We start from the raw sequence: 23,492 nt of genomic DNA, 5'->3' as shown, positions 1-23,492 counted from the left end.
TTTTGCATCTTACGGTGCGTCTTGCTCCCGTGTGAGAGGTCCCTGATCAGCACGTCTGTGCGCCCTCCTGCAGCAATAAGTGGCAGAGCTTTGCCTACGTGGTTTTGTTCAGCGCTCTCTAAGCTAATGGTCGTTTTTGTTGAAGTGACTTGCACTAGATTAATTCACCCATTCAGGCTTCTGTTTCTTAAACTGCCCTCGGCCTCTGACCTCTTTAATTTCTAATTGGCCTTTTGCTTTTATTTCAGAGGGAAGCGGTGACTCTCCAGGATCCGGGGGTAATCTTTCCCATCTGAAAAGTAAACGCAGTAATTACCAATTCGACATGCAGGTTAGAAGTGATGCAGACTTCCTTTATGGAGCTGAACGTTTCACTTTCTACTTCTCCTGGAAGGTAACGTTGGGCTGCATTGCTTTCGGACAATCATGGCTAATGCTTCCCTCTGAGGGGTCTGTGTAATGGTCCTGGTGTATAAATCTGCTGTATTAGCTGTCTAATGAACAAAGACTATGTGAAAATGTTCCTCGTGCCATGAAAGGCCTCCAGCACACTAGCGGGTTTCTAATCCACGGGTCATGGGTTTTAAAACAAAAAACAATTAATAGTGTACGGCACACAGACAGCATGGGACCCATATCTGATTCAATGAGGCAGCAGCACCCACTACAGCGATCTTTGGTAACGCAAACACAGACTGCATGAAAACCTCCTATCATGCACTATTGTAATGCGATTTACAGATGAGAACCGTCCATTCAGGCCCATGGGAGGAGAAAAACAAAACCAAAAAACGGACCCCATACAGATGCCATCCAGGTGCCGCTCCGTTTTTTTTAACGATGCAGAATAAAAAAAGGACATCCTCCTGTCGTTCCGCTGGATCTTTTTCCTCGATCACGCCATTCTTGGTATACTCTCTAAACCGTTGCATAAGAAATCTCCATGCGGTTGGCCGTGAGCCCCCGGCTAGTCTAGCGCCGATGACCAGACCTTGTTGGAAGTTGCTCAGATCGCTGAATTTTCCCATACATACAGGGAAACCAATGAGAGAGGGCCGGAGGTTCTAATAAAGGGGTCAGGGGTTCTAATAAAGGTCGAAAGGTGTAATAAAGGAGTGGGATCATGAAAGGGCAGAAAGTGTCTGGAATAAAGCGGCTCTTCTGTGCACAGTGCTGTCTGCAACAAACTTTGGGGGGAGCAGTTTACCCCCATACAATACGCAGAAGGTGCAGAGAATTCAATCTGCTACACTGGCGCCTCAGCAGCTCCGACCTTCAGGGATGATGTTCTACGGTGAAGGATCGTTCCCCTTAATACAAGAAGCATGCGTGCAGAATAGATCATTCCTTCTCTTTTTTCAGCCGCTCCTTTAATCAGCATAAACTGCTGTGTGATAACAGAGGGGAAGAATTCCTGCAGACAACATAAAAGCCGCCACAATCAGCAGGCTCATGTTGAACCCGTTCCACGGCCTAATGGGGGCTGCAGCTTGTATCAGGAAAGGCTTCTGCTGGCCTGTTTGGTTTGCAGCACCCCGCGGTACAGTATCTGGGATTCCGGGCTAAATGAGAGGAGGACACAGCTGGTTTGTGTTTGAGGCTGGATGGTAACATATAATAAAGAGGTAATAGGAGCTGAAAATAAAATGTTGTCATCTGTTGTTTTTTTTTTCTCTCTCTGACTGGAAAGTCAAGTGTTTGGCTGCCAGACAAAAATGATCAAAAGCTTGTTCTCTCTTAACTAAAAATGACTAAAACGGACTGTTTTCCCCTTCCCAGCACTGGGCTGAGTAGATGGAGACTGAACACAACAACCATGTCAGGGGGCGCTGCGCCGAGATGCAGCACAGACCCGGCAGAGGAGGGTACACCTGTGCAGACCCGGCAGCGGGCGCGGACCTCCCCAGGGGCAGACGCATCATGTAAAGAATCTTATACATAGGGGGGCAGTATAAAGGCCGGCTTCACATGGCCGTATTTGCACGTGCAAAACGCAGAGAACAGAATGCATTGATTTCAAGGGGGTTCGTCCACGTCTGTATCTTCATGTGCATTTTCGTCATGTTAAAAAAACAACATATTCAATTTTTCTGCATACTTGCGCACCAAACGTCCCCATAGAAGGCAATAGGGGTGCGCAAATGCAGTTGCAATACGCAGGGAGATGTGTAATACACTACGTAATTCAGCTGGAAAAAGGACCTAGAACTGATTAGCCATTTCAAATCGGGGCATTTGATTGCCACAAGCAAATGAACAAACCCTGCAAGCGGAAAAAGTACAGTGAAATACACCGATGGGCACACAAAGAAAGCATTTACTCCACAACAACACAGCGCTCAGACAAGCACAAATATGCTTCTGCCTGTGTGGTCAGCCTCATAGTAATGATATTCTTATACATAGGGAGCAGTATTATAGTAGTTATATTCTTGTACATGGGGGGCAGTGTTATAGTAGTTATATTCTTGTATATAGGGGGCAGTATTATAGTAGTTATATTCTTGTACATAGGAGGCAGTATTATAGTAGTTATATTCTTGTACATAGGGGGCAGTATTATAGTAGTTATATTCTTGTACATAGGGGGCAGTATTATAGTAGTTATATTCTTGTACATAGGGGGCAGTATTATAGTAGTTATATTCTTGTACATAGGGGCAGTATTATAGTAGTTATATTCTTGTACATAGGGAGCAGTATTATAGTAGGTATATTCTTGTACATAGGGGGCAGTATTATAGTAGTTATATTCTTGTACATAGGGGGCAGTATTATAGTAGTTTTATTCTTGTATATAGAGAGCAGTATTATAGCAGTTATATTCTTGTACATAGGGGGCAGTATTATAGTAGTTATATCCTTGTACATAGGAGGCAGTATTATAGTAGTTATATCCTTGTACATAGGAGGCAGTATTATAGTAGTTATATTCTTGTACATAGGGGGCAGTATTATAGTAGTTTTATTCTTGTACATAGGGGGCAGTATTATAGTAGTTTTATTCTTGTACATAGGGGGCAGTATTATAGTAGTTTTATTCTTGTACATAGGGGGCAGTATTATAGTAGTTTTATTCTTGTACATAGGGGGCAGTATTATAGTAGTTATATTCTTGTACATAGGGGGCAGTATTATAGTAGTTATATTCCTGTACATAGGAGGCAGTATTATAGTAGTTATATTCCTGTACATAGGAGGCAGTATTATAGTAGTTATATTCTTGTACGTAGGGGGCAGTATTATAGTAGTTATATTCTTGTACATAGGGGGCAGTATTATAGTAGTTATATTCTTGTACATAGGGGGCAGTATTATAGTAGTTATATTCTTGTACATAGGGGGCAGTATTACAGTAGTTATAGTCTTGTACATAGGGGGCAGTCTTACAGTAGTTATATTCTTGTACATAGGGGGCAGTATTATAGTAGTTATAGTCTTGTACATAGGGGGCAGTCTTACAGTAGTTATATTCTTGTACATAGGGGGCAGTATTATAGTAGTTATATTCTTGTACATAGGGGGCAGTATTATAGTAGTTATATTCTTGTACATAGGGGGCAGTATTATAGTAGTTATAGTCTTGTACATAGGGGGCAGTATTATAGTAGTTATAGTCTTGTACATAGGGGGCAGTCTTACAGTAGTTATATTCTTGTACATAGGGGGCAGTATTATAGTAGTTATATTCTTGTACATAGGGGGCAGTATTATAGTAGTTATATTCTTGTACATAGGGGGCAGTATTATAGTAGTTATATTCTTGTACATAGGGAGCAGTATTATAGTAGGTATATTCTTGTACATAGGGGGCAGCATTATAGTAGTTATATTCTTGTACATAGGGGGCAGTATTATAGTAGTTTTATTCTTGTATATAGAGAGCAGTATTATAGCAGTTATATTCTTGTACATAGGGGGCAGTATTATAGTAGTTATATCCTTGTACATAGGAGGCAGTATTATAGTAGTTATATCCTTGTACATAGGAGGCAGTATTATAGTAGTTATATTCTTGTACATAGGGGGCAGTATTATAGTAGTTATATTCTTGTACATAGGAGGCACTATTATAGCAGTTATATTCTTGTACATAGGAGGTAGTATTATAGTAGTTATATTCTTGTACATAGGAGCAGTATTATAGTAGTTATATTCTTGTACATAGGGGGCAGTATTAAAGCAGTTATATTCTTGTACATAGGGGGCAGTATTATAGTAGTTATATTCTTGTCTTTAAGAATGCATCAGATCAATAAAAACCATTACATATTGCCTCTTTTTATTTCCATATACATTAAATTGTTGACAGATTCAATCAAGCAGTTAATAAATGTGTTTTTGAGAAGCTAATGGTATCTCTGGCTTTGTAATCAGATGATACTAGGAGCCTTTTACATTGACTACAAGTTCTTGGTAGGGCCTTCTAGATGCTAAATCCAGGGAAAAATAGAAAAGTAATTTTTTTTTTTCAGGGTCTTTCTAATTGACCTCATTCAAATCCTATTTGTGCATCCAAAGTAAGTAACACTTAATGCTGACAATATGCTAACTGCTCCAGGCAACGGCTCTCATGGGGAAAGCTCTGAAGTGTTTATAAAACACAACTTCGCTCCATTAATGTCTTAGCGCTGCGACTATCAGCAGCTCACTGGGCCTTCAGCTTCTTCTTCAAAGTGATAAGGATGGGTTGATGGTTACCAGGACGTACATGATATGTGCCCCTTGGGAACACGGAGAAGGGTTTAAACTAAACACAGCATTGGCAGATATACACCTTTGACTGTGCAGGAGTTGTCAAGTTCATATCCATAAGCACTGCAAATGTCTTTGTCCAAGTCGCTTCGTGTTCATTTGTAGCATTAGAGAAATCAGTCATTTCACATCTTTTGGGTGAAACACACAGGCATGCCAAAAGTGCTGGGATAGCGGTATGTAAATTAATGATGAAGTGGATTTACCTCAAGGGACGGTTTGGGATTGCCCACACCTGTATACGTTGTGGGGTGTTATCTTGTGATTGACACTGAACACTGCCGAGCATGCCCATGGCAAGGTGGCATGAATTATAGGCAAGAGGCATGATAGTGAATGCCAGACAGATGGGACATTCCATTAGCGAGATCCTGTACATACAAATACCTCGGAGCTGTGGAGGCTATCCAGACAACATCCCTCTAGACTTCAACAAGTGGACTCGATGCCACACTGAATTGCTGCACTTCACCCAGCCAAAAGTGGTCCTACAAGATATTGGTTCCTGTCCCATCACTTTTGGCATGTCTGTGTATTTACACCAGTGACGGTAACAGTTTAGATGGCATCGTTTTTTTCTCTGCTTGTGGATTTGCAAAGTGTGCAGGAAAAAAAAAACAGGTGACATCTTAATGCGGATTTCACACTGAATCCACGTTGGGTGTTCTGCATGCAGATGAGCACAACTGAAAGAACCTAATCCGCATGCAGATCCGAGACAGCAATGACACGCTGTGGGGATCGTTTGTCCCCAAGGAAGGGTCTGAGTCGACCTGTGTAAAGGCCAGGCAGACGAGTGCCAATCCGGTTGATCGGCGCTTGTCAACACTGTGACATCAGCATGAAGGGAGCGCTGGCCGAGCGTGTGTGACCAGCGCTCCATTCAGTCTCCTCCTCACTGCAAGGGTGCAGTAACCCTACACTGAGGAGGGCAGGGGGTGCAGGACCCTCATTCTGGAGATTGACGGGGGTCTCAGTGGTGAGACCACCACCAATCAGCAAGTTAGCCTCTATCCTGTGGGGGTATCTTGCAATTGTGGTACAGCCCCTTTAACAGGAAGATGTACAGCCGGGCTATGGGGACATCCGATCGTAGTTACCGTCATTCGACCCCATAAGTAATTCTCGCTCCATGAAAACTAAAAGAGCAGCAAACAACATGCTTGTCAACGGTCACTTATTACATCATGCCGAGGATTTGGCCCGTGTAGAAGGACCCTGGAGCTGGTTACTCAGCATCAAGCTGGTGTTAGGTTTCTCCTATGGTTTTCTCACAGAAAACTGCCTCCACTGACACACTGTACCAAACCTTCATGTCCTTTAATCAGCTGACTGAAGAGACAGTGACACTTGGATGAGCATTGTGGCCTCCTCTCAGGCCTGCGACGTCAAGTTCATTCATCATGTGGCCGAAGAGCGGCTCAGTTCCATCCAATAGGATAGGATTGGGCAGCTGAAGCAGGCAGTCGTTATGAAACGCGCCTGGTATGCAATGAAGATGCCGCAGCAGTCACCCGTGTACCACAGCCTCTTCTAGCAGCTGATCGATGGCGATCCCGAGCATTGGTCACCCACTGACCAGCTATTGAGGACCTACCCCGAGGACAGGTCAACAATATTAGAATCCCAGAAACCCCCTTTAATAAATCTCGTCACGTCTAAGACGACAACTTTTATCTTTCCAACCCAGAACTGGAAAGTACAAAGTTAATCTCTCGGGCTTGTCTAACAAACCTGTAACAGTTGTGCACATATAGCTGAAATAAAAGGATGACCCCGAGGTCAGAGAGGATAAAACCCAAGAGAAAAACATGAAAAGGAGATGTAATTGCCTCCCGTACCCAGGACTAACAAAAAACCTGCAGAAATGTCCAGCGAAGATGTTGCATGGATGAGCGCCCGTACCTCACCAGCCCATTAACCGCTGGTGGAAGTGAAGCCGGGGCTTTGGAGATGTCTCACGGGTCATTGCTCCGAGGTGCTAGACCCTTGGATCCTCCATTAAAACATCAGGACTGCTTTAACAAGGGAACCGTTCCCAGGATGTGTAAACTTCTTCTAAGAATTGGAGGTTTTATCACTTGTTACAAGGCCCGGCGTGTCTCCCAGGCTTATTCACTTGAGTCGTAAAAGGAAAAACATGTAGCCCTATGGAAAACATGTTGGATAATAGGGTTTTATAACAGGACAGCTCATTTGTTCAAGTTCAGGTGCTATAAAGATGTCAGAGAATGAAGAACACACAACAATGTGGAAGACATCAATAGGCACAACTGGGAGGGGGAAGAAGTGTTACATTCCCAATTTACATTTCTGCTGTGGAAAAATCCACAGCAAATCAGCCACATGTGAACGCGGCCCGGGGGGATGTCAGATGGCGGAACGCACCTCGGAATGTTCCACGTGAATTCCGCCTCCGAGAACCGCTGCTAAACCCATGTCTAGAAATGTGACGGGTTTCTGCGTCAAGAAGGGACAGGTCAAAAATAAGTGTGGATTTCATTCCACACTTCAAAAACATACAGATAGGTGAACATAGACTGTGAGCCCCAATGGGGAGAAAACCCAATATCAAGGGATGTAAAGTGCTATAGAAATAGGGCGCAACTCGCATCGCACTCAGACACTGCGTCAATGTGCGAGACTCGCATTAAAATAGGACCTACTTCAGTTTTGAACACAGTGGGATAATGCTACGCACAAGTTCTACAAGTCGTACAGAACTCATGTGATTTTCTCGTCCATGTAAATATGGCCCAAAGGTGATTATTACTATTGGATGTTACGGCAGTCCTGGCGGCATATTCTCCCGTGTTCCTGCGGCGTTTCTTGAATTAAACATCATTTACGGATCTGCAGGCAGAATGAGGTTTTTAATAAGACTTTTCCCCACTATAAATGTAGCGATTTGTAACTCCCGATCGTCTATCTTGGTTTATAATTTGCGTCCTTGTGTTTTCTAGCCCTTTGCTACTCTCTCCTTCTGCCATGTCGCCCCTCGTCACAGGCGATGTCAGTGAAGGACTTGTCGGGGCTCCGCCGCTGTTTGCAGAGATGATCATTAGGAAGAGTTTAGTCGGAACAAAAGAGTCCTTGTTTGTATTCTTGCCCGTTGACATATCAACAGGAAAGCGAAGAGCGGACAATGCATTCCTATGGAATCTGTACCATTGTCAAAAAAGAAGCTTCCGGATCTTGGCCGCACCCTTTCATCCCCAATAAATAAAAGCGTCTGGATGGTGAAAGAGATATTTGTTCTGATTAACCTCTTCTCCAGCCGACGGCCTGAACCAGCTGCCTCACCGAGGGATCCCAGTTATAGGGTTACACAATGGGGGAGATTCAGGAAAATGCATCAGAATTCTCGGCACTAATTTTTGGTGCATATTATTGGTGTCCTTGAGGGGACATAAAAACCGTGACTAGTAAATAGTGCGTAACGCTCTGTTCACACCACGTTAGAGCCTTCACACACACATCGGGAGTACTGGCGGCCAGCGTATACCTCTGATGGCTCCATCATATGCCACTTTATAGTTCTGCAGTGCCGTATGGCGCCATAGACTTACAGTAAAAATGAAAAGTATGTTGATGCATACCGGCCTGACGGAGGTCGAAAAGACACTCTGTGGTCACGGTTGGGTCATATGCCAAATGTAATCACAGAAAATGGCCGTTACTTACTGGGTGAGGAGTGCATATAGATGCATCCTCCTCTCACCATGCAGGTAATTGACTACCAAATGGAGGAGCGAATAACACCTGTGCAGGACACCAATGAGGCAGCCACTCACACTGCCTCTTGATAATGAGGGGGATGGCTGCTTGGTGTACACTCCCACACATAGTGGATACAGGGTGCCAGACCATTCTGATATATGTAGTTCACCGTGCAGACCAGCAACCTATTAATGACGCCATGATAATTCGGCGGGTTGCCCTGCATTTCCTTCAGTGAACCACATTGGTACTGCCACCCTGGGCTCCCCCTGGAGTCTTAATTCCACGCTGCATGTGAATGATAGATAATAAATGCAAGGCATTGGTTGGATGTTGGCCAAGATACATGAGCCCACTAACCACTTCACGGTTCCTTGCGTTGTAGTGGGTCCCTACACTAATATAAATGCATCACAGAAGGGGAAATAAAAACAAACATTCAACCAATGCCTTGCATGTATTATCTATCATTCACATGCAGCGTGGCATTAAGACTCCAGGGGGAGCCCAGGGTGGCAGTACCAATGTGGTTCACTGATGGAAATGCAGGGCAACCCGCCAAATTATCATGGCGTCATTAATAGGTTGCTGGTCTGCATGGTGAACTACATATATCAGAATGGTCTGGCACCCTGTATCCACTATGTGTGGGAGTGTACGCCAAGCATCCACCCCCCTCATTATCAGGAGGCAGTGTGAGTGGCTGCCTCATCGGTGTCCTGCACAGGTGTTATTGGCTCCTCCAGTTCGTAGTCAGCTACCTGCATGGTGAGAGGAGGATGCATCTATATGCTCTCCTCAGTCAGTAACGGCCATTTTCTGTGATTGTTTTTAATGTTTAATTTCCCCTTCTGTGATGCATATGCCAAATGTAGGGCTTTAACATGATGTGACTAGAGCCTTTTATATAACTTGCTGCATGAACCATAAAGCCAGGGTAGTCTGTTCCATTGTCAGAGACCCTGTACACATCTAGATACCACCGGGGCCCACCAGACTCCCCTAACTTAAAATAGGGTCCATCGAGTTCAGCAAAGTGTCTGTTTTGTCCACAGGGTCGGGCATTTTTTGGTATCTGTCCTGCGAGGGATCTGTCAGGAGTCTCCGCTACAGATTCTGATTATGTGTATAGCATCCTGTACAGTTGAAACAGTTAGTAGTAAAGCTGGCCAGACACCCGAGATATCGATCGGCTGCAAAGCAATCAATTAACAGAGGCATACTACTTACACGAACAATCCCACCAACTGCAGTACAGTTAGCTGGAGCCAATTAAAAAAAACAAAAATCTACGGCATGGAAAATATTAAAATAAAGAAATAAGTCATACTCATCATCTTAGTGTCTCCCCCGGTCCAGCGCAGAAGTCCCAGTCACCGCAGCTCCGAACCCAGAAGAAGCTGGCATTAGTCACGTGCTGGTCATTGTGGATGTGACCGCTGCCTGTTTCTTATGGGTTCAGAGCAGCAGCAACCAGGACTCCCAAGCTGGACCAGGGGGCACTTATGGAGATATGACTTAAGTATTTTAGTGCCCCCCATCTAGAGCAGGAAGCCCAATCAACGCTGCTGCAAAGCAGAAGAAGTTGGTTTTATTCATGTGCATATGACCGCTAGCAGCTTCTTCCATGTTTGGAGCGGCGGTGACCGAAACTCCTATGCAGGATGAGTGAGACACTTGAAGAAAAAAAACCATCACACCACCTTAAGGAGAAGCAATACCCTTCCTGATAAACATATAATAAGCGAGCCTGTGGGTGATGGATGCTGCTGTATGCTTATACAATGCCATCGTTGGAGGCCCCAACAGAACTATACGTCAGAAGCCTTCCCTGGCATATACGTCGAATGGAAGCCACGAACGTGATCATAAGAGGACCGTACATGTATCATACGCAAAAGGGACAGATGTGAGAAGAGAAAAGGAAGCCGACTCCTCTGTGTAGGGGGGATCGAGAGACCAAAGAAAGGTCACCATGGCTTCTTATTTGGCTATGGTTGCAAATCAAGTCACAACAGGAAGAGCAGCTCTGGAGCACAAACTTCTGCCCTAACAAGTTAAATACTGTTTATAATGAGACAGCATGAATATTCGTGAGACAGAGAAGGTTTATTACTTGGCCAGAGAGGCGTTACCTTTTAGTGTTAATCCGATTTTTTACTTCAAGACACTCAGCGGTCGGCAAACTCTGACTTCGAATTATTGTATTTACTGGAACCTAAAAAATACAATTTTTAATTAATGCAGAAAAAGATATATATTTCAATATAATACATATTGCCTGACAATATATTAGTTAGTGCACAACCCCCTGTAAACAGCCAGGCTCTGTACAGCTCATATCGAGTCATAGCCGATTGGAAGACCAAGCAGGGGCGTAACTAGAAAACACTGGGCCTTATAGAAAACTATTGATCTCCCACCTCTAACCCCAGCATGAATATGAATAAAAAAAAATTAAAAAAAAAGATTGTGTGTGTGTGTGTATATATATATATATATATATATATATATATACACACACACACACATACATACAGTAAAACCTCAACTAACGTCATTAATCCGTCCGGAAGCAATGGACTTTAGTGGAAATCAATGTTAGTTGAGGACATTATTTCCATAGGAATTAATGTAAATCCAAATAATTGGTTCTAGACGTTCCAAAAAACACACCAAACCCCATTTAATAGAGAATAACTCTGGTCTTTAATACTAAAAACAACAACAACAACAATACTGAATGAATATAAAACACAACTGGAAAGAATAAAGTAACATTGCAGGGACATCATTCTAGCAGTATGTATCACTGTGTTACCTGTCCTTTGACATAGCACTGCAGGGACACACCCCTTCACTTCCAGTTGCAGGGTGTGGTTCACTTGTGAGCAGGTGCTTGCAGCTCCAAGCTTTTCTCCTTCTCCTCCAGGGCCTGGGACTTTTGCTCTCTCCTACCCAGGGGAGAGTGAGGTCCTGGGCTATGGCCAGAGGGAGGACTACTACCCCCACTCTCCAGAGCCAGCCGGCGGAGGATGGGGATGCTTCGCAACCGGCTACCCAGGAAGGGCTGAGGAGATCTAGCAGGAGACGCAGCGATGTGTCTCCTGCACCCCTCCTAGAGACCACCCGAGGTGGCCGTCGGGCTAGCCAGGGTGAGGGACGGCGGCCCTCCGGGACCTCGGCTGCTGGGACTTCCAGCAAAGGCCCTCCTGGAGCCAGGCCAGGTACTTCTGGGGGACCCCCCAGTCCTACCATCGAGCACTGGGGGACACTGCGGCCTAGGGAGGATGTTACCGTCTTTGCTGCCAGGCTCGCTTCCAGGACCCAGGAGTACTGTGAAGCCGGTGGCACCATCAGAAGGCTTCAGGAGGAGTTGAAGGCAGCCAGGTCCCTGGCTGACAATTCAGGTGGGTCAAGGAGGGCCCAATACACCAGGCCGTCCAGGAATTGAAAAGCGAGATCCTCACCCTGGTTGAGAGGAGGGCGGACATCTTAAGGGGTGCAGGTCCCTTCGCTGAGAAGCTGGGGAATTTTGACCGGTTTGAAGGGTCTCAGCCGGCTCTGGCTGGGGTCTGTGAGGATATGAAGGGCCTAGTGTCCAAGATGGAGCAGGCCCCTGCTGGAGAACTGCAGACAGCGGATAGTCAGCAGTCCCTGTGCAGTGACCTTCCAGCTGGGCAAGCTACTATTATTTCAAGCTCAGACTCCTCTGGGGAAGAGGGCGAGGACAGCGGCCCGGGGCGGCAACTAATGGCGTACATAAGTCACCTGGAATCCCCTGGAGGGTCTCTATTTTGGCAATGACCTTCCTGAGCGAGACCCCCAGGCTAAAAAGAAAAGTGGCAAAAAGATCACCCAGGTGGAGTACAGGTACTTCAGCCTCCCTGGGCAAGCCTCTGAACCAGGGGAGGGAGGTAGCTGCATGGGTAGCCCCCGGGTCCGACCCAGCCTGGACTCTGCTAATGTGGGTTCAGTGCAAAGGAAGGGGGAGAGTACTAGGCATCCTGATCCAAACACCCCCCCCCCCGGTTCGTAATAAAAGGAGGGGTGATGGGCAGAAGCTGGTGTCTGACAGCAAGATTCCTAAGAATGGGGGTCATCCGGCATCGGATGATCTAGGTAAAATATCAAAAAAGGCTGCAAAGGTAGGGGGTCATCCGGCGTCGGATGATCCGAGTAAAATGACAAAAAAGGCTGCGGAAGTGGGGGGGGGGGGGGGGGGGCATCCGGCGTCAGATGGCCCCCAGAAAGGCCCTGCAGTGAGCCTTAGTAAAGGGGGTCACCCGGCGTCGGGTGATCCCAAGAGTTCAGGGAAGGTGGAGGAACAGTTTGACAGTTTGGGGGTCATCCGGCGTCAGCTGGCCCTCAGAAAGGCCCTTCGGTGGGCCTGGATAAAGGGGGTTGCCCGGTGTTGGGTGGCCCCCAGAAAGGCCCTGCGGTGGGCCTAAGTAAGGGGGGGGGGTCACTCGGCGTCGGGTGATCCCAAGGGTTCAGGGAAGGTGGAGGAACCAGTTGGGGGTCATCCGGCATTGGCTGGCCCCCCGAAAGGCCCTGCGGTGGGCCTGGATAAAGGGGGTCATCCGGCGTTGGGTGATCCCAAAAGTTCACGGAAGGTGGGGGGGGGTCATCCGGCATCGGGTGGCCCCCAGAAAGGCCCTGCGGTGGGCCTGGATAAAGGGGATTGCCTGGCGTCGGCTGATCCCAAACATCCTGGGAGTTTGGGGGGGCCATCCGGCGTCGGGTGGCCCCAATAAGGGCCCTGCGGTGGACCCCCAAAAAAGTGGATACCCAAAACGCTGGAATTCTTTTGCTGGGGTTACACGAAGTATGATGGCAGAAGGCGGAGCCAAAGGTCCTGGATGCGTGGCTGGAAGTCCCTTTCCCCCCAATGCTAAGGGGGGTGGGTCTGGAGGCTCGGAGGGGACTATATTTAAGTAACCCACCCTGGGTTGCTCCCCTGCAGGCAAGGGGGGAGCGGCTGGGAAACCTCCGGGCCGCCAGGTGCCCCTTACTCTTCTGGCCAAAAGAGAAGCCATTACCGGTCTGGTCGCAAAGAATAGGGAGAATGATGAGCATGAGAGGATGGAAGGCATGGAGGTGTGTGAAAGGGATGAAGGGAGCAACATGATAGCGAGAGGTGTGCGTGAGGGAGAGTCCAGGGGTGTGGGGAATCTAAATAATACAAGATTAAATGTTGGGGTGTCTGCTGGTGGAGGAGTATCTGAGGGAGGTACAGGTAAATTTACAAAAGTCACAAGCGAGGGTGGAGTGTCTGGTGGTTTGGGGAGGAGTGGGGGCCCTGGTCCAGCTGCCGCCCCGGCGGTGACTGCTCCTAGAAGCTACGCTAGTGTTGCCGCCGGGGTAAGTGGGGGACCTTCACCTCCCGGCTTCAGGGACCCCAGGTCACACAAGCTGTTCCTATCCGCCTTAAAGAGGGGAGAGAGGTCGGTCACTATAGAGGGTGAAAAGCGCGACCTATCCTTTTGGATAGATAGGTTTGGCACAGGGGCCTTCCGAGAGCAAAGGCAGGGAGAAGAGGCATGGTCGCTTCCTACAGCCAGGCGGGGGGGGGGGGTCCAGAAGGAATGTGGTTCATCTTCGATGGGGAGGCAGTGAAGCCTGCCCTAACCGTACTAGGGTGGTGGAGCTTCTCCTCGGGATGGAATTCAGGGTGAGTGACATCTTTGCCCTGATCCACCCCTTTGGGACCTCCCTGTTTGATGTTAGCTTCGTGAGACCAGAGGGGCTTGAGCTCTTCTGGTCAAAATACGAGCTGGCTCAGACGGAGCCCGAGTGGCGGGATTTTGCAGTTCAAGCAATTACCCGCCAGAATGACACTAAGCGAGTGACCGTTCTGACTAGTAACGAATCTCTCTTATGTTGACATCATGACCTGGATGGGCAGGTATGGGGAGATTCTCCATCCTCCCCAGAAAAACAGGGACGCACACGGTATCTGGTCAGGGGCCTGGACTTTCATGGTAAAGTTGAAACGTGCAGGTAATTCCGTTACCCACATCCCTTCTTCTGCGTTCCTGGGAAGGGAAAGGATTCTGGTTTTCTACCAGGGGCAGCCGAAGGTCTGCCACAGGTGTGGGGACCCCGCACATTTCAGTGCACAGTGTAAGGTGCTGGTGTGTGCACTGTGTGGGGGCAGAGACCACCCATCCTCCTCCTGTGGCAGCATTCGGTGTAACCTGTGTGGTGCTTTAGGGCACCCATTCAGTCGTTGTCCCTTATCCTTTGCCAACATCGGCCGAGCCCAGTCAGAGGGTCAGCGGGCCCGTCGCTCCGGGGGCGAAGCTGGTGGCAACAGGGAGGAGGAAGAGCTATGGGGTTTCAGCGGGGTGCCTGGCCAGCCAGGGCAGGAGGGGAGTCGAGCTGCTGAGGCCCCAAGGGATAGTGATGTGGATGAGGAAACCAGAAGGATGGAGAGAGAGGAGGTGGCTGCCAGTTCTTCCGGATCCTCCCGTGAAGAAAGTGCGGACGAGGAAAGCAAGAAAGGGCAAAAGCAGAAAAAAAAAGGGTAAGGGAAGAACAAAAAAAGAAAAATAGGGGTTCTTCCTCTCTAGAGTGGGATGACTCGGTCCCACTCACTCTGGTGCAGATACCAAAGGAAGGCCCCATCAGTTCCCTTACGGTCGACCTCTCTAACCGGTACCAAGCTCTCAATAACACCTCCTCTTCCCTACCAGGGGGAGAGGCTGGGGGTGAGGTGCCGGAGGTGGTGGAAGAGATAATTGAGGAAGGAACCCCGGGGGAGGCTGGGTCTCTTTCTGTGGGGGACCCGGTATCTTCCGGGAAGGGGGCTACCCGGAAGGTGAAGGTAATGATGGATGTCTCAATTTCACTAAAAAGAAATAAAGGAGAGACCTCTTCTTCCGACAGGGAGGAGGGGGAGAGTAAGAGAAAAGCCATCCAGCTCGATCACCAATGATGGCGGCACTCACCCTGTTGACGCTGGCATCCATTAATGTTGCCAGCATTGTCAGGTGCGGCTAGGTTTGCGGCCTTTGATTTTTCTCAGCCGAGTTGAAGCTGACATTTTATTTTTGCAAGAGACCAGGCTGACAGATTTGTCGGTCATGTACAAAGCCAAGCGTGAGTGGAGGTGCGGAGCCTCCTATTGGTCTCTTGCGGCCGAGCTGTATAGCGGGGTGGCGGTCCTTTTTAAGACCGCACAGGTAGAATGCAGACGGGTTATCGAGCTGGAAATGGGGAGGTGCCTGATCTTGGATATTCTCATGGGAGGTCGAGTTGCGTCTTATTAACATCTATGGATCTAGGCTATGATAGCGTCGCGTTAAATAGAGTAGTTAGTGAGGCACGCCTTGTGGATGTCCACGTTCGGCACACCCCAGGGCGCACGGGATTCACTTGGTTTAGAGGTAGTTATTGCAGGTCTAGGATAGATAGGTTTTATTTAAAGGAGGAAGCCGTCTCCTCACCGTTATCGGTGGTGGAGGTGGAGTTCTCCGACCACTGTATGATTCTTTTCTCTCTGAATGTCACAGAGACCCTTCAGATGGGTAAAGGTTTATGGAAGTTGAATTTGTCACTCCTGGAAGAAGCGGAAATAAGACGGTCCTTTGAGGATTTTCTTCAGAGCCAGGAACCACTAGTGGGCCTATGCAGCAGTAAGTCAGAGTGGTGGGAGATGTTCAAACAGCGGGTAAGAAGGTTCTTCCAACAGATCTCCAACCTCAGAAGCCTGAACAGAAAGCGTATGTATCAGAGCCTGAGGAGGAAACTCGAGCGTTTGGTCTCGACTGGAGGTAGCCGCGAGGACATCTCCAGAGTGAAATCCTTGCTCAAGAGATGTCAGTATGATAGGCACGCATCTTTGGTTCTTGAGAGGGACTTTGGGAAGTACCGCTCGCCTGACCCCTACAAGAACTGTAAGATGTCAGTGAGTTGTAAATTGGTTACGGGTCTGCTAGACAGTACGGGCTCCCTGAAAAGGTCCAGATCAGAGATCCTGGAGGTCGTCAGATCCTTCTACTCACATCTCTTGGGCGGGAAAGAACTTAATCGGGACGGAATCTCGACTTTCCTAGCTGAAACCGTTCCCGAACCAGGAGTAGACCCCTCTCTTGGCGTTTTGACAGAAGCAATTACGGAAGATGAAGTCGGACTGGCGATTGATGGGCTCCGGTCCAAAAAGTCGCCAGGCCCAGACGGCTTAACATCTGAGTTTTATAAAGCCTTTAAGGAAATTTTGGTTCCCCTCTTGATCAAGGTTTTTAATGAATGTCTATCCTTGGGCGTTCTGCTGGAGTCAATGAGGAAGTCGGCCGTAATTATTCTGTCAAAGGGTAAAGATCCGCTCCGTATTGAAAATTGGCATCCCATAGCGCTCCTCAATACGGACAGAAAGATTCTGGCAAAAGTGCTGTTCAGTAGGTTGGTGAAATTTGCACCCCAGCTCCTTTCTGGGGCTCAGCACTGCTCTGTTCCCGGTCGAAGCACGTTTAGCGCAGTGCTGAGTGTCCGGGAGGTTGTGGAGCAGGGCAGGGCCGGTCTCTGGAAGGGGTTTTTACTTTCCCTGGATGGATCAGGCTAAAGCTTTTGATCGAGTAAACCACGAGTACCTTTGGTCTGTCCTTTTGAGATACGGTCTGCCGGTGGGGTTCGTAAAATGGTTAAAAACATTGTATTCAGGGGCTGAGAGTTTTCCGCTCGTGAACGGTTGGGTTGGCCGTCCTTTTGTAGTCTGGTCTGGAGTCCGTCAGGGATGCCCTCTGAGCCCCTTGCTTTACGCGTTCGCTGTCGATCTCTTCCTCAGAAGGGTAGATGGAAGACCGTTGGCGGGGGTGAGGATGGACCCGGGGGTTCCGGACCTGGCCTTGAGGACAGTGGCGTATGCTGATGACGTTACTATCTTTGTCTCCTCTCAGGAGGTGGCGGGGTGGGTGATGTCGGAAGTTGTCCGCTACTCGGAGGTCTCCGGGTCAAAGATCAATCGGGAAAAGTGCGAGAGTCTCTGGCTGGGAGGGGGAGATCCTGCTTTTGATCTTCCGGACGCTCTCCCAGAACCCCAAGATTCCGCTAAAATTTTAGGCATCGATTTATACCAAGGGAATTACCCCGAGAAAAACTGGGAAGGCAGATTGAGGAATGCCGCTCAAAAGGTGGATCAATGGAAAGGGTGGTCTTTGACCCTGAGAGAAAGGGTTTGCTTGATCAAGACTTACCTGCTCCCTTTGTTAATGTACCTGGGAAGTGTCTGCATTTTGCCAGAACCTCTTTGGTCACGGGTCTACAGCCTGTTCTTCCAGCTGTTATGGGGGAATAGGTTGAACCCAGTCAAGAGGGAGGTTAGGCGGGTTGGGTATGGTCAACCCAGTGGTATTCCTCGTGAATACCTTTTTGAAAGCTAATATCACAAACCTCTGGAAAGAGAGGGCTCCTCCGTGGGTATCCTCCTGTAAGGGATGGTTTCGGTTGTTCTTCCAGGAGTGGGAGACAGGAGGGCGAGTGAAGGACTTTCGTACACCGCACGGACATCTTCCGGCTTACGTTGCACCGATTCTGAAGGTTTTACGTCAATGGGGGCTGACCGTGGGGGAAGTCAGGACGCTGGCCAGGCGTGTGCTGGACCAGAGGGTCTTGGCAACCCACTTTCAGAATCCATTGGCCCTCAGAGACTGCCCAGGTGGGGATTTGAGGGTGGGTTTGTCTCTTTTAAATTCGGTAAGAATCCCCTCAAAGTATTGGGACTTGACCTGGCGCTGCTTCCATGGTAAGCTGTATGTGGGGACAACTTGAAGCACAAGAACACCGAGGACAGAGGTTGTCCCCGGGAGGCATGTGGCAACACTCTGGAGAGCATGGACCACTTCCTGCTTCATTGTCCCTTTAATATAGAGGTATACAAGAGGGTAGGGGCGGGCTTCCATTGGTTGGCCTCGGCTGGCTGACCTTACCTACGCCGAGTGGTGTTATGGAGCATTCAGAGATCTGGGTGGCAGGGACCGCTGCACTTTATTTTTAGTAAGTCTAGTGGTTAGGTATCACACGTGGAGCGCACGGTGTGTAGTATCGACGCAGCATAAAATCCTCCTCGAGGACGAGGTAAGTAGGAATATTTTCGGTGACCTGGTGAAGGTGCGTTCTCTGGAGTTTGAAAGGTTGGGTAGGCCTCGAGCAGCCTTCCTTTGGAGGGGTTTTTGCTTTGGGATTCCCTAGCCTGGAGAACTGTTTCCCGGTGGGGGTCTGGATTCTTTCACCCTAGCTTTTTGTTTTAAATTAAAAGTTGAATAAAAGGCTTACGGGACCCGAACCGGGGCTGGAGGTAATGGTTATATTTTTGTTATTTATTTATTTTTCTGTATATTTAGGCTGTGGATTATTATGCATTATATGGGTTTGTGGGTGGTATTATATGCTTGTTTTTTTTCGTGGGTGCTATCATGTTTCATGGGTGGTATTATGTGTTTTCGTGGGTGGTATCTTTATGGGTGGTATTATGTGTTTTCGTGGGTGGTATCTTTATGGGTGGTATTATGAGTTTTTGTGGGGGGGTTAGTATTACGTTCTGTGTATTTAAAAAAAAACAAACAAAAAAACCCTATATGTTCATAAGCATGATTTGCAGGTATTGGCAGCGGACCACGGGATGGGTAGAGGGTAATGTGAGTGTAGTTTAGAGGGGAGGAAGAGGGGAGGGGTGGGGAATAAATAATAATAAAAAAATAAAATAAAAAAAAATTATATATTGTTTTACTAATGTGTTTTTTTTTTTTTTCCCTCTGTTTAGTAGGTTGGAATATGCAGCACGACGGGATTTTGGAATAGGTTGTCTTGTTTTTGTTGTGATATGGTTTGTAGTGTAAATGGGACGTGTGAGATTGGGGATGCGGCCAGACCGGTTTTTCACTCCAGTACAGTTTCTGTAAAATTTTGTAAATATGAATATGTTTGGCTATTATTTCTTGCAAATATTTCTGGTATTTTCTGTTATTTTTGCAAATATTTCTGTTTTGTAAAGGTGTATATATGCTTCTTGCGATTTGTATTTGGCAAATTTTTCTGTTATTTTGCTATTTTTGTTATTACGCCCTGTAATGTTTTTTTTACTTTTATAATAAAAAGATTATCACTGTGTTATCTGTGCTTTCACATAGGACTGTAGTATTTATTTGCAAACATTTCTTTACTGTACTGAACTCATGTGGGGGCAGGCAGACACAGCAACGTTCAGCCGGCACTGTGGAGAGGGGAGGAGTAGGCGAGTGCTGATGCAGAAGCAGGAAGTGACCAGCATCAGCTGTGCATTGGCTCAATGAGCGGCGCCCGGGGTCATGGAGCGGTCAACGCCCTTATCTAAGGAATGCAACTTTATTTGAGGGACCACCGCTGCCCTGACACATCGACTTAAGTTGAAACCACTGTTACTTAAGAGCAATGCTACTCAAGGGTTTACTCTATATCTCACACACCAGGTATATTGACAGTAAGAGAAGAGTTCATGTCCTCAAGTCAGCTGGTTGCATAGCTTTACAGCTGTGGTCCCAATGACTCTCTAACCGCTTTTATTTTCTTCCAACTCCCCCTGGTGCCATTAGATTACAACCACCAAATCTGTCATGTGGGTGGTTTCCAGTGGCCTCTTCTTCTGCTTGTGTAGAGCTTGGTGACCACTAGACGCCTCTACAACGCAGAGAAGAGATTTCACCCCGCTACCACAGTCTAAGAGAGGTGCATTATTGGGATGTGAGAAGCTGGAGGGTCGTATTGATGAATTGTCCCCCACCGGGCATTCTAGCCAGACTGTTAGGAGGTGTTGGGACCATTAGATGGGGGCACACAAGGTGACCGGGCTCAGGACCCCCCCGACAGACCACCAGTAGAGAGAAGCGTCTGACCAGACTGTAGGAGGTGTTGGGACCAGTGGATGTGTGAGGGCACACAAGGTGACCAGGCTCAGGACACCCCCCTACAGACCACCAGTAGAGAGGAGCGTCTGACCAGACTGTTAGGGGGTGTTGGGCCGAGTGGATGTGTGAGGGCACACAGGGTGACCGGGATCAGGACGCCCCCTACAGACCAACAGTAGAGAGGAGCGTCTGACCATACTGTTAGGAGATGTTGGGACCAGTGGATGTGTGAGGGCACACAAGGTGCCCGGGCTCAGGACCCCCCCGACAGACCACCAGTAGAGAGGAGCGTCTGTCCAGACTGTTAGGAGGTGTTGGGACCAGTGGATGGGAGCACACAAGGTGACCGGGCTCAGGACGCCCCCTACAGACCACCAGTAGAGAGGAGCTTCTGACCAGACTGTTAGGGGGTGTTGGGACCAGTGGATGGGGGCACACAAGGTGACCGGGCTCAGGACGACCCCTACAGACTACCAGTAGAGAGGAGCTTCTGACCAGACTGTTAGGGAGTGTTGGGACCAGTGGATGTGTCAGGGCACACAAGGTGACCAGGCTCAGGACGCCCCCTACAGACCACCAGTAGAGAGGAGCGTCTAATCGCTTGACAAGCACCAGCAGCTCCAACTGTTTCACTCTCCACCATTCAGAGACAGGGGGCGCCATTGTTTCACCCCGGTGTCTGTCAGAACCATTTCCAGGCTCTTGGCTGAAGGACATTTGTTCTCGCGGCCCCCACCCATTACATGTACGGCCTTTGTCACCAACTGTTGCCTCCGTTTGCAGTGTGTCGTGAAGGATGAGTCTGGACGCTACGGAGGAGAACCAGGTTGTCTTCAGCGACAAACCCAGGTTTACTTTGGCGCTGATGACAGCCGTGGTGGTGGTGTGGCTCGTATGGATGGGGGGTGGGCTGCGCAATGTGATTTACACCTTAGAAGCGTATACAATTCACTATCGGCAGTGCAAGTATGGCCACCACAGAAGGATATAAGTACGGCACAAGAAGGCTGAAGTGTGAGGAAGACAAGGTGCCGGTGGACTGTATGGTGGCGAGGAGACGCTGGTTTAGCTTTATACACATTTACTGCCCTGTTAACCCCCGCACTGCCTGCACTCAGCCGCCTTCTTGTGTGTGGGACGTCAGGGGCCCTCTGTACAGCCACTATGGCTGCTTACACTGCTGGTCCCGACCCACGAGCTCCGTCTGCAGCCTCCGACGGACACCATTTACCTCAGGAATCCCTCATGTATAGAGGCGCCACCTCCACAATGGCGTCCAATGAAGGAGCCGATCCCCACCCGCTGGGATCCAGGCTCTATATGGTGTTGCATAGGGCTGAAGAGAAGAGCCTGAGCCTCTTCACGAGGAAGGAAATGGCTTCTTCATCTCCTCCCACGGGCGGTCGTGAGGGGAGAAATAAACACTAGCCGGCTTTGTGGAAATGTGACTGGAAGGAAAGCTGCCCCTGTAGTCATGGTGTCCGCGTGCGCTACGTGCCGGTATATAGTGTAAATACTATCCGCAGGACTGGACTTACACAGCAGCCCCGACACACAAGCCCCACTAAGAATATGACCCCTCCATATGGCAGAATGTTAGTGGAGCGCAAAACACCAAAGACCACAGCGCAGCACAAAATATCCTCCCAGCAGCCCCAAACACCACAGCGCAGCACAAAATATCCTCCCAGCAGCCCCAAATACCACAGTGCAGCACAAAATAACATCCCAGCAGCCCCAAATACCACAGTGCAGCACAAAATAACATCCCAGCAGCCCCAAATACCACAGTGCAGCACAAAATATCCTCCCAGCAGCCCCAAATACCACAGTGCAGCACAAAATATCCTCCCAGCAGCCCCAAATACCACAGCGCAGCACAAAATATCCTCCCAGCAGCCCCAAATACCACAGCGCAGCACAAAATATCCTCCCAGCAGCCCCAAATACCACAGCGCAGCACAAAATATCCTCCCAGCAGCCCCAAATACCACAGTGCAGCACAAAATAACATCCCAGCAGCCCCAAATACCACAGTGCAGCACAAAATAACATCCCAGCAGCCCCAAATACCACAGTGCAGCACAAAATATCCTCCCAGCAGGCCCGAATACCACAGTGCAGCACAAAATATCCTCCCAGCAGCCCCAAATACCACAGCGCAGCACAAAATATCATCCCAGCAGCCCCAAATACCACAGCGCAGCACAAAATATCATCCCAGCAGCCCCAAATACCACAGTGCAGCACAAAATATCCTCCCAGCAGCCCCAAATACCACAGCGCAGCACAAAATATCATCCCAGCAGCCCCAAATACCACAGCGCAGCACAAAATATCATCCCAGCAGCCCCAAATACCACAGCGCAACACAAAATATCATCCCAGCAGCCCCAAATACCACAGCGCAGCACAAAATATCATCCCAGCAGGCCCGAATACCACAGTGCAACACAAAATATCCTCCCAGCAGCCCCAAATACCACAGCGCAGCACAAAATATCATCCCACCGGCCCCAAATACCACAGTGCAACACAAAATATCCTCCCAGCAGGCCCAAATACCACAGTGCAGCACAAAATATCCTCCCACCAGCCCCAAATACCACAGCGCAGCACAAAATATCATCCCACCAGCCCTACATACCTCAAACAGCAGCAGCATTTTACCCCCCAACCAGCCCTCCTCGGCTGGCATTGCCCCTGTACCCTCAGTTGCTCTGGAGGTGGAGGGGGTGCTTTCTTACCTGCAGGGTGAAGGAGCTGTGAGGGTCATGTGACTGTAAGCTCATCACAGGTCCTTCCCCCAGTCTGGTCTCAGCTGTGGTATTACTGTGCTGAGTGCCGGCCCATTGGACAGCTGGCGGGACGGGTACCCCAAATCCGGCACAGTTGGTAGGCATGCGTAATGGGGGGATGAGGAGAGACTGCTCTAGGTTTTACACTTTTCGGCTGCCTGTCCATGGCTGATGCTCTGTGAAGCTTTCCATAGCGCTGCATATTGCTAGCGATAGTCCGCCTTGGCCGTGTACAGGGGGCCTCACTGCTGGCACTGCCCCGTGGGCGCACTGAGCAGCCCTAGAGCCGCCCGCCCTCCACCTCCGCCCGCCGCCTCCTCGGGTGCTGGATTTACCT

General features: G+C 48.6%; 1 protein-coding gene across 1 annotated transcript in view; it reads right to left on the bottom strand.

Moving 5' to 3' along the window:
* SPO11 (SPO11 initiator of meiotic double strand breaks) overlaps positions 1-23,168 on the bottom strand; it is a 60,873-nt gene extending 37,705 nt beyond the window's left edge. The window contains exons 1-2 of the mRNA XM_066586086.1: positions 23,105-23,168; positions 10,611-10,693 (exon numbers count right to left, since the gene is read on the bottom strand). The gene's annotated coding sequence lies outside the window, so the exon portion shown is untranslated. The remainder of the gene's footprint in view (positions 1-10,610; positions 10,694-23,104) is intronic.
* Positions 23,169-23,492: the final 324 nt, after the last annotated feature.

Source organism: Eleutherodactylus coqui, chromosome 13, assembly GCF_035609145.1.
Source record: "Eleutherodactylus coqui strain aEleCoq1 chromosome 13, aEleCoq1.hap1, whole genome shotgun sequence".
In the NCBI taxonomy this organism is placed as follows: domain Eukaryota; kingdom Metazoa; phylum Chordata; class Amphibia; order Anura; family Eleutherodactylidae; genus Eleutherodactylus; species Eleutherodactylus coqui.
Note: the sequence above shows the minus strand (reverse complement) of the source record. Positions and strands in the feature narration are given on the sequence as shown.